We start from the raw sequence: 23,835 nt of genomic DNA on the forward strand, positions 1-23,835 counted from the left end.
TGCAGAAGTTTCTATTAACATAAATGACCAAGAAAAATCATCTAAGAGCAGAGGAAAACCCCTCCCAGCTCAATAAAGTTTTAAGTGATAGAGGGAGATAAAATAAAATTGCTTTATGTTTACACCCCATTATTCCTAACCTGTTTAATGTTCTATTATATACATAAAGCCACTGCTTAGCATAATGTCTTACACATGGTAAATTCTCAATAAACGTCCTTGAAAGAATGAAGACATCCTTGAAAACTACCATTTCAAGATAAAAGAAAGAGAAGAGAGAGAGTATAAGAGGACAAAATCCCCATAGGTAATTTCTAGCCCACTTAAATTTAAAATGGCATTAAGATTATCATTCCATTTATTTCTGGGAACTTGAAAATTTCTCCTCTGCACCCATGCATGCGTGCTAATTCGCTTCTGTCATGTCCGACTCTTTGCAACCCTAATAACTGTAGCCCGTCAAGCTCCTCTGTCCATGGGGATTCTCCGGGCAAGAATACTGGAGTGGGTTGCCATGTCTTCCTCCAGGAGATCTTCCCGACCCAGGGATCAAATGCACATCTCTTACATCTCCTGCATTGGCAGGTGGGTTCTTTACCAGTAGTGCCACCTGAGAAGCACCCATTCCTGTTACTAAACCAGTGAACAGGTGAGGTTGATAAGAACCCAGAGATCCAGGGAAGAAAGGCCTTAGGAAATGCATCTTCTCCTTGAAGAACAGTATGATGATACTACAGAGTTTCAGAGTCTCAAGTTTTCAATAAATTATTCCATCAAAACACAAGCACCCATAAAATAAGGGCTCTGTCTACAGAAATTCCCCCAAATGGCCAAACTATTTCTCAAAACATTTATTCAAATAGTAGCCATACCTCCCAGTGGGGATTCCCTCTCTTCATTTCCTTTTTTCCTTTCGTGTTTATTGAGATATAATTGACATATCCCAGCACTGTACAAGTTTAGGGTGTAAAGCATATTGACTGATTTACAAGTATGAAATGATGACCACAGTAAGTTTAATGACTTCCATCATCTCATACAGATACAAAATGAAAGAAATAAAAATATATATATTTTTCCATATGATGAGAATTCAAGATTTACTTTCAACTTTCACATAAAACACACAGCAGTGTTAATTATACTTATCAGTGTTGAACGGCCCTCAGTTCAGTTCAGTCGTTCAGTCGTGTCCAACTCTTTGCAACCCCATGAATCGCAGCATGCCAGGCCTCCCTGTCTATCACCAACTCCTGGAGTTTACTCAAACTCATGTCCATCGAGTCAGTGATGCCACCCAGCCATCTCATCCTCTGTCGTCCCCTTCTCCTCCTGCCCCCAATCCCTCCCAGCATCAGAGTCTTTTCCAATAAGTCAACTCTTCGCATCCAAAGTATTGGAGTTTCACCCTCAGTATCAGTCCCCCCAATTAACACCCAGGAGTGATCTCCTTTAGGATGGACTGGTTGGATCTCCTTGCAGTCCAAGGGGCTCTCAAGAGTCTTCTCCAACACCACAGTTCAAAAGCATCAATTCTTCGGCACTCAGCCTTCTTCACAGTCCAACTCTCACATCCATATATGACCACTGGAAAAAACCATAGCTTTGAGTAGACGGACCTTTGTTGGCAAACGTCCCTAGTACTTATTTATCTTACAATTGAAAGTCGGTACTTTTCAACTGTCTTCATTCAATTCCCCCTCCCCTCAACCCTTCCTGAAAGAGAAAAGATCTCTTTTTCTGAGTTTGTTTTGATAACTATATCAGTTCCAGTTACACAACAAAGCTATTTGATACATCTATATATTTCAAAGTGAATTCCAAAATAAGTCTAGTTACAATATATCAGCACACAAAGACATTAAAACATTACATAGTTCCTGATATGCATTCCCACACCATCTCCATTTCCTTTTCTTTTTCTTGTTGGCTTGTGGGATCTTAGTTCGCTCACTAGGGATGGAACCTGTGCTGCCTGAAGTGGAAGTGGGGAGTCAACCACTCCACTGCCCGACGCATCCCTGCTTTTCTTCTTAAGGGTAGTTAGGATTTTGTCTCTAAGAACCAGTAAACAAGGAACACATCAGACAGAGAAAACAATAGTGCAGAGAAATATGGGAGCAAAGAGATACTGGAGACATGTTATCTGCTTTTGTTACGACCCTCCGGAGTCAGTTCTACCTCAAGTGTCCTCCTGCCCTGTGACACTCGGGACAATGGAAGGAGACAAGCTCAGTCAAGATGCAGAGGAAAGCCTCGTGGTCTGATCAAGGCATGGAGGGGTTGGAGTTCCCGCTATAGAGACAGGCAGTGGGCCTGCCGGAGAGGCAGTGGGCCGGGCTGCTCTGTGAGGTCTCACCAGCAGAGCGGAGCAGGCGGAGTTCTGGCGGGCAAGCTACGGGGCTCAAGGTTGCAGCTCACAGCGCAGGCGCGGAGCCTCAGCACACAGCCCCGCCGCCATCTTGGATGGAGCGTCGAACGCCGCGCCTCTGCGCACGGCCCCGGGCTGCGGGGCCGGGGCCGCCATTTTGAGCCAGGAACTCTGGTCTCAGTGGCCGGGTTCAAGGTCTCTGCGTGCAGCAGCCTGTGAGCCAGTGACACCAGAGGAAGCGCAAAGGGATGACAAAAAAGGTAAGACTTCATTACCCAGATTCTATTTTTATTTCCTGGGAATTGTGAATGGGTTTTGTCCGTGATGGTTTGGTTCAGCAGGAACATGGGTTCTGTGGAGCAGAAAGAGGCATAAACGTCGGGGCGTGAGGTCAAAATAGTGGACCAGTTCTGCCAGCGGTCCCGACATACACCCTGTAAGATGTCACCCCCTGGAAAAGGAGAATTTTTTCCCTGCATTGCCTTACTGGCTTCCTCACTTTTAATCAGATCATCGGATCTGCAGTCGACAGGTCAGGACAGAACACAAATTGTCCTCAAAGTTTTCAGGCTCTCTTTTCTCAAAATCCTGCAGTTAACAAATGTGACTTTTAAAATAGGTTTGAAAACAAACCAATTTTTCTACTAAAAGGAAAAAAGAAAGAAAGAAAACAAACCCAAAGTATTAATATATTGGTTGAAATATGTAGGAAAGGGCGTTTCTCCAGAATGGGAAGAGACTCCTTCCAGGCTGGAGAAGATGAATTTAAGCAAGAGGGAAGGGTGGTCTGTGGTGTCACAGAGGTGGGAGGCCTATACTTCACTTCATATAGCCCACTAGAGAGGCAGCAAGTGGGATGGACATTTAAACTGTGCTCTATTTAGAATCAATAACCAGCAAGGACCTACATGTAGCACAGGGAACTCTGCTCAATGTTATGTGGCAGCCTGGATGGGAGGGGAATTTGGAGGAGAATGGATACATGCTTAAGTATGGCCGAGTCCTTTAGCTGTTCACCTGAAACTGTTACAATGTTGTTAATTGGCTGTACCCCAATACAAAATGGGCTTCCCTGGCGGCTCAGTGGTAAAGAACCCACCTGCTAGGCAGGTGACGCAGGTTCAATTCCTGGGTCGGGAATATTCCCTGGAGGAGGAAATGGCAACCCTGTCCAGTATTCTTGGAAAAATCCCATGGACAAAGAAGCCTGGTGGGCTGCAGAACATGGGGTTGCAAAGAGTCAGACACAACTGAGCAACTAACACAACCACTGTAGCTCACAGAATTTCTCAAAAGTTCTGAAGGGCCTCCAAGGTGGCTCAGTGGTTAATAAATAAATAAATCTGCCAGTTAATGCAGAAGCCGCAGGAGATGCAGCTTCAATCCCTGGGTTGGGAAGATCCCTTGGAAAAGGAAATGGCAACCCATTACAGTATTCTTGCCTGGGAAATCCCACGGATAGAGGAGCTTGGTGGGCTACAGTCCATGGGGTCGCAAAGAGTCAGACATGATCAAGCTAATGAGCACACACGTACGCAGTCAGAATAGCCTAAAACTGAACTGTGAGGCTGGTCCCAAGATGACCCATCCTACAGCCAGCACTGGGCACAGACACTGTCATTTAAACCATGCTGGACATCAGACACTGATGTCAGAATAGCTTGTACCTCTACTTAGATATGAGCACTGCTTTTACTACAGTCAGATGGATCCTGTGCAGTCTTTCCTTTCACAAGCTTCTCAACAGAATCTGGAACCTGCAAGGAGGCTGGGGAAGCACTTATCTAGTGCTTTTCCCTCATCAGAAGTGGGAGGTGAGCTCAGCTTTGTAAACTTGAGGGTTCCTCAGACTTGAGAACTCAGACACTCAGCAACCAGAAACAATAACAAATCTCCAGGACAGAAGGTAATCTGCAGAAAGAACTTAGTTTAACAATTCAGCAGAATGGGAGCTCCAAGTTAACGATTAGGTTGAAATCCAGAGAATACAGTTCCATTGTGCATTTCACTTTGCAAACTAAAATTGATACCCACTCCACAATGATGATGTGAGATTTTCAAACACTAAAGTCGACAAGCTACAGGTTTTCTGTTTGTTACAACCAAATTCCCTAGTGCAGCAACAAGTGCCCAGATTCTCTCTCAATTTCCAGCTGGAGATTTTTTTTTTTCTGTTTACAGCATTAATTAAGCATCCTAGGCATTAATTTCCTCTGCTGCAAAATGGGAATAATAACACTACCTAAACTCATAGCATGATGGTCAGAATTAGTGAGCTATATGATAGTCTCAAAGTGCTGCACTCAATATGCCAGCAAATTTGGAAAACTCAGGAGTGACCAGAGGACTGGAAAAAGTCAGTTTTCATTCCAATCCCAAAGAAAGACAATGCCAAAGAATGTTCAAACTACCACACAATTACACTCTTCACACACACTAGCAACCTAATGTTCAAAATTCTCCAAGCAAGTCTTCAACAGTACATGCACTGAGAACTTCCAGATGTTCAGGCTGGATTTAGAAAAGGCAGAGGAACCAGAGATCAAATTGCCAACATCCATTGGATCATAGAAAAAGCAAGAGAGTTCCAGAAAAACATCTACTTTATTGACTACACCAAAACTTTTGACTGTGTGGATCACGACACACTGTGGAAAATTCTTCAAGAGATGGGAATAGCAGACCACCTTTCCTGCCTCCTGAGAAATCTGTATGCAGATCAAGAAGAAACAGAACCAGACATGGAACAATGGACTGGTTCCACATTAGGAAAGGAGTACATCAGGGCTGTATATTGTCACCCTGCTTATTTACCTTATATGCAGAGTACATCATGAGAAATGCCGGGCTCAGTGAAGCACAAGCTGGAATCAAGATTGCCGGGAGAAATATCAATAACCTCAGATGTGCAGATAACACCACCCTTATGGCAGAAACCTAAGAGGAACTAAAGTGCTTCTTGATGAAAGTAAAAGAGGAGAATGAAAAAGCTGGCTTAAAACTCAACATTCAAAAAACTAAGATCATGACATCTGGTCCCATCACTTCATGGCAAATAGGGAAACAATGGAAACAGTGACAGACTTTATTTTCTTGGGCTCAAAATTCACTGCAGATGGTGACTGCAGCCATGAAATTAAAAGATGCTTGCTCCTTGGAAGAAATGCTATGACCAACCTAGACAGCTTATTAAAAAGCAGAGACATTACTTTGCCAACAAAGGTCCATCTAGTCAAAGCTATGGTTTTTCCAGTACTCACATATGGATGTGAGAGTTGGACCATAAAGAAAGCTAAGCACCAAAGAATTGATGCTTTTGAACTGTGTTGGAGAAGACTCTTGAGTGTCCCTTGGACTGCAAGGAGATCCAACCAGTCTATCCTAAAGGAAATCAGTCCTGAATATTCATTGGAAGGACTGATGCTGAAGCTGAAGCTTCAATACTTTGACCATCTGATGTGAAGAACTGACTCATTTGAGAAGACCCTGATTCTGGGCACGATTGAAGGCAGGAAGAGAAGGGGACAACAGAGGATGAGATGATTGGATGGCATCACCAACTTGATGGACATGAGTTTGAGCAAGTACTGGGAGTTGGTGATGGACAGGGAAGCCTGACGTGCTACAGTCCATGGGGTCACAAAGAGTCCGACACGATTGAGGGACTGAACTGATGACAGTCTCAGTTACGGGCCCCAGTTCTTCTTCATCTCTGTATGTACACCCTTTGCCAGATCACTTTACAGTGTTTCTCAGTAAAGAAGAAGAATCCTTTATATCTGGGTTGACCTTGGACTTCCTTTGGCTGATAGAATGTGTTGGCAATGATGGCAGTTTGAGTCTGGGTTTCATGAGTCTTATGTATCCTGGTTGGCCTTCAGCCACCATCATGAGGACCTGCCTGCCTGCCAGAGGATGCAAGACATGGAGCAGAGACACATCATCTATCACCCAGTGGCCCTAACTGACACTCAGATATGGGACCAATCCAGACAAAGGCCACTTAACTGGCCACCCTCAAGCAGGAATAACAAATGCTTATGTATACGTCACTGAACTTGTATAGCAATACCTTACTGCTACAGAATGGTTAAAAGAAAAAAAATAATATTTAGCAAACAAACAAAAGGCAATGAAGCATGGAGTAAGAACTCTATAAATATTAACAAGCATACCAAAAGGAAGGCATCCTGTTAGTGCCAGCAGCTGTGTAATTTGACAGACCAAGGGCTGCTATTCCGTGTAAAATCATCATCAAGATTTTTCAGTCAAGGGCACTGTCCAAGGCATAGATATTCTTAATGTCACAGGTAGAAAATGTTGACCCTTCCCTCTGAAACACAGATCTGAGTGAAGGCTAAAAAATAAAGAACTTGCAGACCCCAGCTGTCTAGATTTGATGTCTACTAGAAGTGTATTTGGCCTTGCTGACTCAACACATAAGTAACATGTGATAAAATAGACCATTGCAGCTCAAAATCCTATTTAAGCCTCAGATCAATGGTTTAACTCTTATGTCAAGACAGGTAGACACTGCTATGTGATGGAAATGTTGTTTGGGAAAAAATGATTTTTAGTGGTAAAAACCAAGACAACCACATCTCTTTTCACTGCTTTAATGTCAAACCAGCTCTTCAAAAGGTAAATTCCAGATCCATGTGAGTAGATTGTGGTGCAAGCAGGTTGTTTTTATTCTTTATGATTTTATGTTTCATCTAGCCCCAGTCCCTTCCCTTACAAACTTGTCTCCCCAAAAAATTCACATAGTAATCACAAAATAGTTTACTTTGCAAATCTACTGAGATTGTCAAAAATCTGTTCCTTGTGCTTGAAAAGTAGGTGGTGTATAATGAAGTCAAAAATTCAGTAAATAGAGCTCAGTGGGCCTGCTTTTTTCTCCTGACTCCAGTGATTATCATAATTTGATTTTATAGTTTTCTGTCCTAAGCTACCAGCTAGAGAGCAATCTTTACTGAGTCATGAACTTTCCCATCATTAAATGTCTGCACCTATTTTCAACATATCAAAGTGTCCAATAACTACATTTTATCTTCCTTGAATAAAGTTGAACAGAGACATGGGGGAGCATACGTGTAATAAACTCTCCTTTATGCTTTAGCGAAGTGCTTGTGGTTTGGAGTTTTCAGCTTTGTCTATGACTGCTTTTTCAGGAGCATAAAGATTGTATAACACATCTTCCATAGAGACCAGGACATATGTTTACAAGGACAGAAATCTGAGTAATTTCCCACTGGTCCAAAGGGAATATTAAACTCTTCTGTCATTCTGTAGTATATTATTTATGGTTCCTCTTTTGTTGGCTTTTTTTTTTTCATTTGTAAGTTCAACTCCGTGTCCTGATAGAGGGTGATAAAATGCTCAATATGTTAAAAAATCTTATCACTAAATCAGGAACAAAACTATAAATTTTGGCCTTTGAAATCAAACTGAGTGGTGAGGATCATTTTGCTCCTGAAATATTACAGTAGTGATCAATTTGCTGTAAAACTAAGCAGTTTAGCTCAGCAATCTGTAGTTGGAAAGCAAGTTGTTCAACAGGAAAGTTTATGCCCAGCCCAAGGGATAAATTAAATTTTATGGGGAAAATATGCATTATTACATGCTTATCTGTTTAACATATTATTCTTTTCCACATCAGTATAATAAATATTTTTAATCATATATTTTATCTCACATACATATAGTGATGTGGTAATTTTATTCCTCCTGTATTGGCCCAAACATGTTCAATTAATCACAGAATAGAGAAAAGCTTTCAAATCATTTTTTTAGAATTCTGATGTGCTTAGCAAATGTACATTCCCAGCTACATGGAGTTGCCTTACAACAGGAAAATAGTTCAAATTCTATTTCCTCAAAGGGCAAGCATCAGCTGATCTATTTTATCCTTTCTCCCAATTTCAAACCCCTTCTCTTTGCATAGCAGCTCTCAGCCGAAAATACTTTGGCCTTACTTGATTCCATTCATAAGGAGTGATTTCACTTTGAAGATTTTTTGCCTCAGAGTACATGATGGTTGTAAGAAATCAAAGTTAGAGAATATGAATTCAGGGCCTGTGCATATAGAAGTAGTAAATCATGAGAGCTAACATTAGTTGAGCCTCAGTACTTGTCAGGCTGACTTGCCTTTTTCCGTGTAATTCTCGAAAAATTCTATGGGGTAGGAATGTTGCTATTCCTGCTTTAGAGATCAGAAAACTAGGCTTTGAGAGACTAGCTAAGCAGTGGCTGGAGCAGACGGGAAGAACCACTTAGGAAGCCATTGCTCTAACCCCAAGAGAGAAAACTGCAGCCTGAAACAAGATGACAGCAATGGAGGTGAAGATGAATGGGTGAATTCAGGAAATGTTTGGGAGATGGAATCAATAGGACATGATGGTTTGGTGGCTGGTGCCATTCCCAGAGAAATGCATTTGTGAATGTTTGCCAGGGAGTTCTATCTATGCATGTTCAAGAATAATTTAATACAGAAAATACCCAGGCATGTTTCTACGTTTTCTCTTCATCCCATCTATCTTGCATGTAAATGAATATACAAGGAAATGTTACCTCAAACTTCAAAGGGTAAAAAAAAAGTTGACTCTGAAGCTTATTCTAAAAGCATTAACAGATCAGTGCATCATGGTGACTCTCAGGCGGAGGTGGTGAATCTCCATGGTGTTTCAATGTCTTGTGACAGGTGTTGTCTCAGACTGTCTACTCAAGGATGTTTGTATCGCATATAGCCTTGAAAACTAGAAGTAGTGTCTTCCTCCAGGGCAGAAAACAGATTTGTTCCTTATCTGGAGAATAAAAAGGTAATGCCCCCCCTTTAAGGCAAAGTTTGGGAAGATTTGCCAATGGCCCCTGTATAATATTGGAAGTTTCTTAAACATGGGGATCCTCAGCTGCACCATAAACCTGCAGCATGTGCAAATTCTAATGAGGCCACTCCACAATACCCACATGGGACTTGCAAGCAAGGGGGACAGACACAAAGAAGCTCATGCCTCCAGCTGTGCTGCGAGTAACAAAACCTTTTGTATCTGACCCTCATCTTATGGCTTCTGCCAGCATCCATGAAACTGTGGCAGGCTAACTTCACAGCCCGCAAGCAAAGTCAAGACGTAGACCTTCCATAGATCTTGACAACAACATGAGCCATTATTTAGTGATTTTTAAAATTAATTTATTTTTGAAACTTACTAAATGAACCAATATTCCTCCCTCCTCTCCAAAGTACCTAGAACAGCCTATCAATTTACGTTGCTCAAATTCCACCCTTTTGGATTTCTACTTCCTTTTCTTAGTTTTCAGTTGGTAAAACTACATGGCACATCAGTATTATCACAATCCCGAAATATAAATTATCAGAACTATCTATACTTGGAAGTATCTTAACAACATTCTAAATAGACTGTTTCATGTAAACAAACTGGCATAAGCACTCCATCCATCAATCAGTATTTACTGAGAGTCTTCTGTGTGCCAGACATGGCACGTGTAATAGTAAGAAAGACAGACACAGTCTCTGCCCTGGAAGAGCATTGAGTCTAAATAGAAATGCAGATAATTGATCAAGCAATTACAATGAACGGGATTAAGGATCATGTTGGAGAGATGGTAGCTGCCGTCCAGGGTAGCTAACCTGTAAGTTGATATTTGACACCACTCAAATGCATAGAAATCAGCCAGGAAAAGGTGAAGAGGGTTGTGGAGCAGTGACTCAGCTTTTGGAAACAGCTTATGAAGCGTCTGTAGGAGAGCAAGGACAAGGCGCATGTACAAAACAAAAGTGGGACGGGAAAAGAGATGAGGGGAAAAACAGGCGAGGGGGGTTTATAATCATGAATAAGTATTCAGGTCTTACCCTGCAAGCAATGAGAACACAATAAAGGCTCTTAAGCGAGGAAGTGACATGATCACACGTACTTTTCTTGGGCCAAGCTGAGTAGCTTCTGGGATCGTAGTTCCTCAACCAGGAACTGAACCCAGGCCACAGCAGTGAAAGCCCTGAGTCCTAACCCCTGGGCCACCAGGGACTCCCCACATTTACATTTTAGAAAGTAGAAGTCACTCTGGCTGCTGAATTGAAAACCCATTGTGGGGGAATGACTAGAACAGGGACCTGGGCACTACTGACATTTTGGTCTAGAGAGTTTTTTGTTGGGGATGAGGGGCTGTGCTGTGCATTGTAAGATTTTATCACCATCCCTGACCTGTATCCACTGGATATCAGAAGCATCCTCTTGATCATTAAAAAAAAAAAAAAATCCCCTGGGAAGCAAAATCAGCCCATTTGAAAACCACTGGAGAGGAGGGAGGCCAGGTTGGGAAGCCATAAGCCAGGAAAGAGATGCAGGCAGCCTGGACTACAGGAATGTGGAAAGGAGATGGATGTAAGAGAAAAGCAGAGCGTCCTTTAAGTTTCCCACCCATCTGTGGATGTCCCTGAGACGGGTCTGCTGCAGTGACCTCCTGCTCCACTTGTGTAAGGAAGTGAATTTTACTACTTTACTTGCTTTTGCAAAACCTACTCTTGTGTGTGCCTGTCTCATCCCTGCTAAGTTGTATACTTTCATACATATGTATGCATACGTTAAGTTTTCGCAAGCATAATTTAGACTTTTCAAAACAGTGACATAGTAACAAAGAAAAATTGAGACATGCATGCATTTTGAATATTGATTCCAGTTTCTCACATACTACCCCTGACACTTGCCATGCTGCTTTGTTTCTATGCATTTGTTTTCTCTGCTTTCCTGTGTCTTGCCCAACTTTAAAGGAATCTGCAGGCAATTAGGCCCACCATTAACTGTAGAATGTAAACACTATTCCAGACCAACCCACTAGAAAAATCTGCTGGTTAACCAAATAGGGCCTTCATAGTCTGAGGGACAACTTAGATAACAATATTTTCATAAAATTTTCTGTGGTAGAAATGGAAATTATGTTTACATGAAGTGAACTGTGTGCTAGGAGCTTTGCAAATATTTCCTCAAATGTTAAATCTTCACAAGTGCTGCAAGGGAGCAATTATTTATCTCATTTTATATTTATAAAATCTGAGACTCAGAGAAGTAAAGGAACTTACCTAAGGCCACCCAACTAATAAGCTACAAAGCTAGAATAGAAAGGCAGTAGAGCAGGGCTCAGCAAACTTCTTCTGTAAAGGTTTTTAAGTATTTTTAGCTTTTCAAGCTATTCAGACTCTGTCACAACTACTCAGCTCTGCCTCTTTAGTTGGAAAACATACACAGGCGATATGTAAATGAATGGGCATGGCTGTGTGCCAATAAAACTTTATTTATAGACTGACATTTCAATTTCATATCATTTTCCCATGTCAAAAATATAATTTTTCTTTTTATTATTATTTTTTAATTATTGTAAAAGGTAAAATTAATCATAGTTCATGGCCAGACAGAAAAAGGCAGTAAGCCAAATTTGGCCCACAGGCCAGAATTCACCAAACTGTTGGTGGAGTGTGGGTAAGAAGACAAATTCTAGAGGCCAGCTCCATTGGTGTGAATTCCTGGTCCCGCCCACCACCCTCCCCGCCCCCCCGCCCCCCCCTTCATCTTAAATATGTCAACTCATTGAATTATTTAACCAACGTCTCTGTACATCAGCATCTCAAGTTGGTTCCCCCAAAACAGATCCTGAGACAGGTTTTGAGGGCTTATTTGGAAAGTGATCCCAGAAGCACTGGTTGGGATGTAAGAAGCAAAGACATGGAGGAGAGGGAGCCCAATATGGAAACCATCAAGGAGCAGGTCACTCCTGGGGACAGCTGGGCCAATCCTGCCAGGCCCTCCAGGAAGTAAGCCTCGGCACCAGCAGCATCCCGCCTAGCAAAGAAGGGGAGGTGAAGGATGTTGGCCCTCTGCTCCGGTGGTGGAGGGCTGCCAGGGGTAATGACAGGGCAGCACCTCTGCACCCTTGTAGATAGAGCACTCCCCGGGGACAAGAGAAGGCCCTGGGGCACAGTCCCAGAATGCCTAGGAGATAGGGGAGCGGGGTGCAGAGTACCCTATCAGTCAGCTCCATCACCTGCAAATAGGCATAATAATAAGGCCTACCTCTTGGGCATATTGAAAGGTTAAATGAATAATAATGTTAAGTGCTTTAGGTCTGAGACTAAAGGAGGTGGGTGAGGCACTTGCCTCAGGCATAGAATTTAAGGGGACGCCAAAAAACTCAGTAATCAGCATCAATCATATTTTGGTGCAACGTGTAAAAAAAGAAACCAAAGTTAAAAAAAATCTGTGATGAATATCAAAATTTTGCAAAGAAGTAAGATCACTAACAGCTCTGTGTGAATCTACACTAGATCCTGAATCAAAACACACACACACATGCATTCCCACAGGTGTGCTTTTATATACTTTTTAGAAGTTTAACTTTTTTCAGAATTAGATTTTGAAAATGATGATAGTTTTGCACCCATTCAAAGAGAAAAGTGAAATTATCAATTCTGTTTGGGGTAAAAATAAAATATTTAGACTTAAAATAATGTTATGCATTTTAATACACCTACTTGTCAATTTTTCAGTATTTTTTTCAACTTTAACATTCTGAGGGAAAAAATAACAATTAAAAAGATACATATAAGCATGCATATGGGAAAAACACATTTGCCTCAGGTTTCAATATGACTCTGTCTTTATTTAAATTTTTGATATTTTGTTCATTTGGGATTTTATATTAACTTTGCTTTTTAAAAAAATGTGTAAAATATGAGTTAACTTGATACCTGAGTTTTTTTGATGTGCCCTCTCCCCCAAATTTTGTATGCACAGTGAGTGTCTCGCTTTCCTCACTCTAGAACTGGTCCTGGTTAGTACACACTGGCATATAAGTACTTAATAAATGTTACAGCTCATCCTCAAACCCAGCTCATGCAGCACAGCTGCAAGTGTTCTTTTTTTACAACCCCTACACTGCTTCCTTGGTCTATCAGGAATAACCACATATTCACATCTTAACAGGTAACCAGTCACCACAACACATTATATCTTTTTTTTTTTATCATGGCATGTGGAAGCAAAAATGGCAGCCTTTTATTGAATGTTTCTGAGGCCTATGTGTTGATGACTACTCACGTAACCCGTTATGGAGGGGAAGTTAGCCAAGCCCAGGCAATTATGGCTGGGTAATTTGAAGGGCCCACTTTTTCTTGACAGCAAATTAATTGATGTTATAATGGGTATGTCACCCTGTCATCCATCAGCATTTATTGAGTTCTGACAGTGTGCTGGGTTACACATGAAACAGAACACACGCACACCAGAATTTCAACTTATTCCTTGCCAAGTGTGACCCATCGATAATGTGGTTTGCAAGGTAGATTTTTTAAGTAAAAGGGAACTCATGTTTCCTGTGCTCCCTGTGTCGTCTCAGCCTGCCTCTCTCCTCTGTGCCTTTCTCTCACTCTTTCTCTCACTCTTCCCTCCAGGCACCCCCCCCACCCCCGCACCCTGTATTTATCTTAGCACAACGCTTCTGGTTTGTTTTGAACATGAGTTGTAATCAGCTTCTGAAATGGAATACAGAGAATTCTGATTTGTGGGAAGAAATAGATTTGTCTGATAGATGCATTTTAATGATTTCTGTTTATTAATGACCCAGGCTTTCCAGAACACATTGAGGAACTGAAGTCGCGCTTGGCTCTGCTGCGCTTGGCCTCACAGCGTATTACTGTAAAAGCAGTGAAAAGAATCCGCAGCAGCTGCCCAACCAGCTAACCTGAGCTCTCCAGGCCTGTCAACAGAGAGAGGCTGGGGTCTGGAGGAGTGAATACACAATAGCTTTGTTGAAAATAATCCGGGGGGGGGTGGGGGGGAGGAAGGTCTATGGCTCAAAAACAAAAACACAAGTAATTAAAAAAGAAACTTCATTTCCAGTTGCTGAATAAGACATTAAAGAATTGCAGGGAGAAAACCCAGTAGAAAAACAGCTATTTAATTTTTGAGTCATGGTTAGAAATTAAAATGAAAGAACACTCTGGAGTGGATTTATTACTTTGTCCTTAATTCCACATTCCCATTTTTTAAAATTTATTTATTTGTGTGTGTATGCTTGCTTTGGGCAACACATTCCAGTGTTAGATTGAGGCCTAAGTAGTGAAATTTCATCCTTAACCCCACATTTCCTTTATTCCAGCAGCTCTAGTTACAACCTAATGTTATTTTAACAGTTTTTCTTTAATTTAACGATATTTAATTTGCATTCGCTCAAGTGACATACAATAGATCATGCTATTACCATGATTTATATCAGATGAACTGGCATAAATTCAACATTATAAATTGCGCCTGTAAATGAAACTATTATTTTACAGGAATTACTGAGCAGAAAGGGTAAGGACCCTCCAGTCAACCTTAGTCAAACCCACTCTTTAGAGTTTTATATTTTATGCCCGCAATAAATGCTTTTGTGAAAGCCCATAACCCACAGAAAAGTCATTCGAAGTACATTAATTACGATAATACTATCCAAAAAGCTGCAAGGGCCTATTTTTGTGACATCATTCTCTGATTTCTTGCTGCCTTAAATTATCCCTTTGATGGCTGTGGAGATTAACAGTCATACTTTTGTCATTAAATATAAGGCATTTTAAAGCTTAATCCACCTAAGTTCTAATTGATATTGCTTTCAGTTGGCAGATAGCGACCTGATTTATAATTTAAATATGCGGCATTATATGCATCTCTTCAGTATAATGAAAAAGCAGAGTTCCTCTCATCTTTCTCGGCAATGTTAAACATCAAGGAAAAGTCGCTTTCTTTTTTCCTTTTATATCCTAAGCCTAATTGAAAACTGTTCATTGAATTTCAACATGATAGAAAAGTCTTTTTATCTCTCAATTTGTCCATTAGCGATTATAATTGAAGTATCTGCTACACAGCTGAATAGATATTGTTCTTGTTTAAATTCTGAATTTCTCTAAATCTTTCAGAAGACATCAAAAAATATATATGTATATGTATGCACACACACTCGCATATGTATGTGGCTGAGGCGATATCAGCTAACGACTTTGCTTAAATGGAACATTAGACTAGCTCACTCTCCACGTGGATAAAGCCACACAAAGAAAGAAACCATCTAATTTTGCTGGAGAATGTGTTGCATAATAATCTTACCGGCATGACCATAAGGTTTGCTAATTGCCACATCTGTTTAACAGCTGTCAGAGGCTTCCCACATGTTGTCATCAATATTACAACACAGTACATTACCAGGAATTTTATTGTTTTCAACTGTTATTTATTTGCCATAGACATTACTACAGCTAATGATGTCTGTTTATGTTATACCACTAATTGTTTTCTGTTTTTTTAGAAACCTGTATTCAATCTACTGTCTTAGTTGGGATTACGCCTTTCTTTCCTGCCCCCTATCCCGTGACCCCTGGCTTCGTGTAACCCCCCTGACAACCTCTTCATGTTAATGATGCTAATTCTTCTTCATCCACAGTCATAAATATCCTAATGGGTTTGTAGCATTGAAAAGAAAAAAAGGTTTGCAAAATGTCCTCATTTCTTACTGGGGCTGCTGATTTCTTTCAGTAAATCACTAAGCTGAACCCACGTTAGTGAGGATCACTGTACAAATACATCAGTGTTTAGGCTGCCTTTGTGGAGGAGGAGTGAGCCGTGCCGGTTTTTTGTAATTACCTTTGTATCTCACCTGGTTCCTCTCTACAGTGTTTCTTTCTTGTAAAGCACAGCAAACCACAACATCTATTAAGCAGAAAGCAGAGACTGACGAACTGTGGACTGAGTGAAGTGCGCATGACCTGATTTAGAATGAACTGACAGGTGTCACTGATCTCTATTATATATAGAACGTGTGAACTCCATATGATGTATTATTTATCCCTAGTAGATGCCTTTTTGTTTCATTAATAAACCTGTATATCAGAGATATACAGTACTGATGCAGTTTGAGGCAGTACAAAACGACAGAGTATTTGCCTGCCATTGCTCAATTATTTTCCTCATTTTTCCCCTGCGTCTTTGCATGAATTATTAAGACCTTGGCTGTTTATTTAAGAATCTAATTTTAGTGCATGTGTCCGGCTGAATTCTGTTTTCTCCTCTAATGAAAGGAAAATCGTGTGAGAATTTCCAATCTTGGACTCTGGTTTTAGATTTGCAGTGCACAATGCAAGTTGTAAAGGTCACTCTGCTTTTGAACCATATAGCATAGACATTTGATGAGCCCAGAAATCCATTTTGGTTACACATCACATCGTGCCAGCAAATTAAAGCAGAGTTGCTTGGTTAAGTCAAGCACAATTTGCATGTACTTAGAACTAGATTAAAAGAGCAAGGATCTGATTTGAGTGAACCCTACAGAAAATCTCTTAAGCTAAAGGAAGGTAGACGATTGGAGATAACTTCTGGAAGCTGCTGTGAGTGACCATTGTTCATCGTGATGTCTAACATTGCCTGTTCTAAGCACCACATTTGGATGTCTTTGGTTTTCATGTTTAGTAATGCAGACTCATTTATAACCAAATCATGCCACACCCTGCACAGAGATCTTTGAGAAGTCTCATTGGGAGAGTAGATAGAGATGACCTTATACATAAAGTTTGCTTTGCTTTTCTAAATCAGAACTGAAGGATAACGTTTTGTTATGGATTAAAAGTGATTGAAGATGATACATAGATGTATAGTTGGGGGATTTTCTTAATTTTTTTTTTTTTTATTAAATGACTTCTTCAGAGATAGGTCTGAGACCAAATCTCTTTAGCTTGTTTGTTCAAGATCTAGTGGAAGGAAAATGATAAGAGTTCAGTGTCCACATTGCTTTGAGAGAGCAGTAAGTGCTGCGGTGTCTGATAAGAAATTTCAAGTGGTATAAATCAGGCAGTTTCTGGAAGCACCCTGTCCTGCCTCATTCAAATTTAAAATAACTAAGGAAATGCAAAAAATCACTATATGCAGGAAAACCACCTTTTTCAGAACCAGACACACTCCTTCACACTAGTGGAAGTTTTAATAAATTCACCCGTTTTTAGGGCAGCTTGGCAATAGCTTTCAAAATGTGTGATTCTGTTCCAGCTGACCCCAGTGTTCTCCTTATAGAAACATACACTGTTGACATCCTTGCACAGGGGTACAAAGTTAAATGTACAAAGGCAATCTTGAAAGTTGTTTGTAAGATTAAAGATTTTTAAAGAGAAAACTAGAAATGCTTCAAGGTTGACCAATAGAGGAATATTTGCAAAAATTTGTGCTTGATCCATTGTTTGTAACAGCAGAATATTGGAAGAAAACTAAATGATTATTATTAAATAATCAATTTGTATGAGATACCACACATTAAAAATAATAAAGATCTATAGTACTGATGGAAAGACATACTGGATGATAAGTGGAAAAAAAAAAAAAGTAGCTCACAGAACACCGTATGTGATACAGCCAGCAGGCGTCTGTGCACCTGTGGGTATGAGGTGTGTCGGCCGGTTAAAGGTGTTCGCGTCCACTACCATGCGTGGATTCCCACAGGGGAAGGGCTGTGGCCTGTCTCGCTCACCAGCGTACTGCCTACATCTCCATATCCATGCCTGGCACAAAAGAGAGACTCCAAAATTACTTGTTAAATGAATAAATGAGTGCTCATATGCTAGTACAAGCAAAAAGGTGTGTGTTAAGGGATGCAAAGGGAAGGATACAAACCAAGTGCATAAAGGATGGGGTACAGGATTAGAGGAGAAAGACTAGGGAAGTTTATGTTGATCCTCTACACTGTTGGAGTATTTTTTGAATGAGTATCTTTCAAAAGGATTTATCAGAAAATTAAAAGGATTTCAAGATAGAGTAAAACTGCAAAATGGAAAGGCATGTTGTGGCTCCCATTTGCCATTTTTGTGTGAGTATAGGGTCTGTCACAAAACTCTGTAGGGTCTCTTCCATCGTGCCCCATTTTCCCCTTCCCTCAGTTTCCATTAGAAAACAGTGGGTGACGATGTGACCGGCAGGAGTTAGAAGGAATAAGTTGCTCTTCTAAAGCTCCTGTGATTGTGCTCTTGGGGAGCTGACCTCAGCGCTGTGGATTCTGACCTTGTGAAATACTCAACAGGAAAAAACCTGAACAAAGCCATCAAGGACAGCTCAATCAAGGTGTCTGACTGTCTGCAGCAGCAGTCGAGAGAGCAGGGGAATGGATGGACATGTTAAACATTAATAGAAAGTATATTAAAGGACTTCCGGTTTAAAATGGCGGGTTGAATTCTCCCGTTTATCTTCTCGCCTTCTCAAAACCTTGCTACCATGACAGTAAAGGGACTCGGGAGTTATAAACTCCACAAGGACAAAGAAAGAGAGTGGAAGAACAGACAATGACAGGAGAGAAATGTCAGCCAGATTTTGAAAGATGGCAAGTGAATGAACCAAGTGATAACTGACTGGGTTCCAGAACCTTCTCATTAACCTAGGACTCTTTGCAACCCCATGGACTATAGCCTGCCAGGCTCCTCTGTCCATAGGATTTCCCAGGCAAGAATACTGCAGTGGGTTGCTATTTCCTTCTCCAGGGGATTGTCCCAACCCAGGGATCGAATCCGCGTCTCCTGTGTCAGCTGCCGAGCCATCAGGTAGTCCTACTTGAAAATACAAATGAACATTCAAGCATCACCGTGTATTTGAGCAAAGCCTCTACGATAAAATTCAGGCATGTAAATAAACAGGGGAGAAAGGAGGAGCTCTAAGGAAATAGACTGTGTGGCATGCAAGAAAAAATCATCAAATGTTCTGAAATATCTTTAGTGGGCTGTAGCTTTCATGAATAAAGTGCATACAACAATAAATAACTTTTGGAAATTGAAGGATAGAGTGCAACAGTTAAAAATTCAAATGGTGGTTTAGAAGATGATAGTGAAAATTCTCCCAGAAAGTAGAACAAAGGGGGGGAAAAAAAAGAGAGAGAGATGATGAAGAGAAAATACTAAGAACATTAAAAGTCCACACCAAGTTACATCATCATAAAATTTCAAATCCTAAAAATTTTGCAGAGAGATTTTAAAAGTATCATCACACATCACAGTAGCCATGATGAAACCCGGAAGACAATACATGTCTTCAAAACACTAATGTGAAAGTATTTCTTTCTGGTAATTTCATAACTAGCCAAATTATTAGGAATAAAAATATTTTCAAACTTGCAGTCTCTCAAAAATTGAAATTTCTCCAGAAAAAGGGGGACTTTTTTTTCCTCCAGCTAAAGGGGGTACATCTGTCTACGAGTGAAGCCACCCAGAGGGAAAAAGAGAGGGCACGGGGCGGGGAGGTGGAACCTTGCTGCCATCCCGTGAGCCCTGGACCCAGAAGTGAGGAGAGGGTGGGCACGGGGCCTGACTGCAGCATCTGCTTCACTCTGACCAGTGCAAGCCCTATTATTAACAGAACCCTTCTCTCTCTGCCACATTCATAAGTTTTTCTGAGTTGTGCCAAGCAATGTGGATCTCTCTTCTTCCTGATCATGAGTCATCCTTGTTGATAATATTAAACCAGTGAGGCACTTTATTTCTAAGGTCTTGCTTCCTTTGCCTGTAGGTTTTGTGTTTCTCTCCTGCATGTACTCCTGTCCTTCCCAAAGGGTTAGTTAAAGGTCCTCTTGGACAGAAAGGGTGAGTTCCTGGATCCACCTCCCCCTCAACAGCCAGTCGGCCACCAAGTTGACTGTTTCCCCCGCTTGCTCCTCCCACCTTCTCTCACTGAAATCCCTGCTGATCTCCGTGCTTTCAGATTCACTCCTCTAGGATCAGTCCACACAGATGCCCAGCCATTCTAGAATGCCAGTCAGATCATGACCTTTCTTCCTGTTTGAAACACTTTGACTGCTCTCGGTGGTAGTGGAGCACAGCGCAGCGTCCTTAACACGTCATGCAAGACCCGGCCCCATGTCCCACCTGAGTTCACCTGAAATCACTTGGAGCTATTTCATACCTATGACTGCAAACCCCGAACCCTTAGCCTGGTGTGCCCACCCTTTTGTCTGACACGTTCCCGTGCATCCTTCTAAAACCAGCACAGATAATTCCTGCTCTCTGAAACTTTCTACAGTCCTTTGCTCCCCAAACAGGGACTGCCGGTTGCCGCCCTAATACCTGTCCTCTATTAGAGCACTTACCATATCTTCTACAACCTCTTGTGACATGTCAGCTTCCCACGTTAGGTGATGAGTTCATTTCTGTGCCCCCAGATTGAGGCAGGCTCTGTCCTTGGTGGATAATAAATACTTGGTGATAGATCAGTGAGTTCTCTTCTAGAACCTACTTCCTAGCACATTCATGGAAATACATCTCAATAGGTGTTTAGCAAAATAAATTGAAGCTTCTTTACTCTCAGTAGGGTACATCTGTTGGCTTCATCTGTCCCACATCTATTCCTCATCATCCTGGTGCAGAATGATGAATTTTTTAGGAAACTCTCTCTCCCGTGGTCTCTGCCACCTCTCCCTTGTCTTCCCAGCTCATGAAAGCTGACTATCAAATTGTTAGCAACCTGCGAAGTCAGTTGAGATTGTGCAGGTAAGTTTGAAATCAGCCACAGTGGGAATGTTTGCACATAGAAATGTAATATATTCAGAAAGATTAAAACTAACACATCTAAAGGGATTCCATAGATGTCATTACTTAAAGTGAGTTGCTCAGACTCTTTGTGATCCCATGGCCTATACAGTCCATGGAATTTTCCAGGCCAGAATACTGGAGTGGATTGCCATGCCCTCCTCCAGGGGATCTTCCCAACCCAGGGATCAAACCCAGGTCTCCCGCATTGCAGGCAGATTCTTTACCAGCTGGGACACCAGGGAAGTCCATTATCTTAGGATGAAGCTAAAACAGGTTTGTTTGTTTGTTTTTTTCAAATTTGTCCATTTCAAGGAAAACATTCAATAAATATACCCATCAGCATTCTTGACTCCAAGCAACAGAAACCAAGGTTGGTTAACTTAGCAGAAGTTTTATTTGTTGGCAGGAAATCAGGAAGTCCCCTCAAAGACAAGAAGGCTGGAAAAATGAGCAGGAACCAAGTGATGTCAGAGGAACCACTTCAAGGTCACTCCAGAGGAATTTTAACTCTTGTTGAGACACTATTCTCCAAGTGCCATGGCCACTGCTGCTGTGGGACATTTCTGCCATTGGGCTCACAACACCGTCCCAGTGCCTTTGCCACCAACCCTCACTGAGGGAGCTGCTTCTATAGCCCAGGGTTTAAGTGCGACAAGGTACGTTCCGAGCCAAGCCAAGACACCCTGTGCCACAGGCATCGCCACGTTAATGGGGAGAGGGGAGCAGTACTTGCTGCTGCTGCTGCTGCGAAGTCGCTTCAGTCGTGGCTGACTCTGTGTGACCCCATAGACAGCAGCCCACCAGGCTCCCCCGTCCCTGGGATCCTCCAGGCAAGAACACTGGAGTGGGTTGCCATTTCCTTCTCCATTGCAGGAAAGTGAAAAGTGAAAGTGAAGTCACTCAGTGGTGTTACTCTTAGTGACCCCATCGACTGCAGCCTACCAGGTTCCTCCATCCATGGGATTTTCCAGGCAAGAGTACTGGAGTGGGGTGCCATTGCCTTTTCCTATAGGGGGTCTCAAATGTGGCTGCTCCTTGGAGCCATCCGAGGAGCTTTACAATATGCTGCTGCCTGATCCCACCCCTGAGGTTCAGACTGCATTGGTCTGGAATATACCATGGACATTCGAGCTTTTAAAGCTATCTAGGAGGTTCGATTGTGCAGTCTAGGTTGAAAAACACTAGGCTAGGCCGCCCGACTTTCATAGTGGGCAATTTTCTTCACTGAAAGGAGAATCGGCCTTATCGGAGCCTCTTGCCTACATTCTGCAATTGATTTCCTTGCTCTCCTTATATGCTCTCGTGCTAATGCTGTTTTCAGCTCTTTCAATTATGCGATTTCCTTATCTTTATACTATTGAGAATACCTTACAAGATTTCTTAAACAGTAACTAAATTTATCTGCCTGTCATTTTGTTTTCATTATCCATGATAGCAATCGCTCGCATAGCTGATGAGAACATATCAAGTGATTGGTTTTAAACAAACAAACAGAAATCCACAGAGTCAACATTTATCCCAAGGTGTATAGGATATGTGTTGCTTCGGTGGCTTTGGCGTGCTCTGCATCCGATTCAGGCGTTCACTGAATTCAGGCCCACAAAGACTTCTCCCGTGAGCCCGTGGTTGGTTGTTCTTATCTACTGCTCCCCTCTTAAAACAAAGACTGGCGTGCTGTTTTCCGGAGTGTGTTGCTGTGGCCCAAGTTTTGCTCCATAATGAAAGCAATAATTCTGAAAACATGCCGAAGGAATAAAGACGCGTGGTAATTGTCAGAAGTTCTTCATTTTGAACAGAAATTGCTCATCGTGGTTGACAGTTGATGGCTTTTAGCTGTAGAATGCCTATAAAAATAACAAGAATTTTAGCAACCTAACTTCTGTCTTGCTTTCAGGTGAGCTTATCGACAAAGGTGTGGATCCATGGAACACGTGAGGAGATCAAACTCAAAGCCGTGTTGAACTGCAGCTATGACTCTCCGTGGTTACCCACTTGGCTATCTGGGTACAGTGTTCATGCATTTCTACTTGCCACCACCTGCCCCAGAGTTAAACTCAGATGATGCAACGGGCCAGTCCTCTGTGATTCCTCTAACCCCGAATTCCCCCCTCAGAATCCCTGACGCTTTGAGTGGATGTGTGTTTATCACGGCAGGCGCCACAGGCACTGAAGGACGTCTAGCTGCATCCCTGCTCGCTCTCAGTCCACAAAGAGAGAGCACATGTCTCTCCCGGAGCTGCGCAGACCAGGACTGCTCCAGCCATTGCCAAGTGTGCCCTGGGCAGGGGCAAAATCACTGTCAGTTGAACACCACTGTTCTAATCCTTGCTGAATACCCTTGACGCCATCCCAATGGAATCAGAATCTTTGGGCACGGACCCCAGGTGCCAGCATTGGAAAAGCTACCCAGTGCTTTTAAACCGTAGCCCAGGTTGAGAGTTTCCATCCTAAGCAACTGGTCTAATATTGCCATAGAGCTTCTTAAAGTCCTTCTCAAATATTTTTATAATCGGGCCCTCCACTTAGCAACACATGAGCAACTACTATGTAGAAACAATATTAGCTATAATGTCAAGTACCGTCTCATGGAATTTGCAATTTAATGAGGTCATGAGAGTGCGAGGGAAATAAATTGTTTTTCATGTGTGAGTACGTATGGAAAAATACCTAGAAAGAAGACCTAAGAGGAACGAGAGAAATGAGTGCTGATCTGTGGAAGGAGGGCAGGGGAGTTAGTAGACAGGTGGGACCTGGGAAGCTCATCGGGGGTGAAGAGCCACACGACCTCTGAGAGGACAGGAGAGGGTAGGGCATTGTGATGTTTTGCAGAGCCTGGTATATTTTTTAATGAAGAGGGTTATGAAGACTACAGTAT

General features: G+C 41.8%; 1 long non-coding RNA gene across 1 annotated transcript; it reads left to right on the forward strand.

Annotated features, from left to right (window-relative positions):
- The first annotated feature begins 2,535 nt into the window (after nucleotides 1–2,535).
- LOC113902843 lies at nucleotides 2,536–23,381 on the forward strand. Its single transcript, XR_003513929.1, has 3 exons — nucleotides 2,536–2,631; nucleotides 21,367–21,616; nucleotides 22,855–23,381. It is a non-coding gene; the product is annotated as an uncharacterized LOC113902843 (long non-coding RNA).
- The last annotated feature ends 454 nt before the right edge of the window (nucleotides 23,382–23,835 follow it).

This window comes from Bos indicus x Bos taurus, chromosome 13, assembly GCF_003369695.1.
Source record: "Bos indicus x Bos taurus breed Angus x Brahman F1 hybrid chromosome 13, Bos_hybrid_MaternalHap_v2.0, whole genome shotgun sequence".
Classification (NCBI taxonomy): domain Eukaryota; kingdom Metazoa; phylum Chordata; class Mammalia; order Artiodactyla; family Bovidae; genus Bos; species Bos indicus x Bos taurus.